Source organism: Diaphorina citri, unplaced genomic scaffold (assembly GCF_000475195.1).
Source record: "Diaphorina citri unplaced genomic scaffold, Diaci psyllid genome assembly version 1.1 scaffold1565, whole genome shotgun sequence".
Classification (NCBI taxonomy): Eukaryota; Metazoa; Arthropoda; class Insecta; order Hemiptera; family Psyllidae; genus Diaphorina; species Diaphorina citri.
Window position 1 is genome coordinate 35,239 of NW_007378991.1, and position 642 is coordinate 35,880.

Genomic DNA, 642 nt, shown 5'->3' on the forward strand with positions numbered 1-642 from the left:
AGTACTTAAGTATTTAATAAGATGGTAAAAGAATAAAAGAAAACGAGATAACGAAGAATCGGAAGGGAGAAAGAGAAAGACGAAGGGAAAGAAGGTGCAGGGACAGGTAAATACAAGACGTAAAGAGAGGCAAGAGATTAAGCACATCGTATAGGATGAGGGAAAAATCAACTTGAGAAAGTATAAACTTGACAACTTTACCCTGAAAGGAATAGGATACTACCAGGACTTTTTTGAAAAGGGAGAAAAAAGGAAAACCAAAAAAGGGGAAAAAAACGAAGACTTCTGAGAAGGGAAACAAGCTGGGCCCGTCCCTCCGGGAATTTTTTAGCCCGTAGTTTATTCAATCGTGATTAGAGATTAGAGAAAATCAGTACTATGTACCTACCTACCTAATTTGTTTAATATTCAGTTTATTATTAACATAGGTGAAGCTAAAACCGGTCTTAAATTATCGACTGAAGTAATGTTATCTAAAACTTTCTCGCTTTGAATTCATAGGTCGTCGTGACAAATTTCAAGGTCAGAGCTCATTTGTGTGAGAAAATGTAAAAAAAAAAATCCCCCAAAACCAAAATTCTCTGGACAAAATTTGCACCACCACTTTCGTGTTCCTGGTAAAAAGACCTTTAATTCGATATA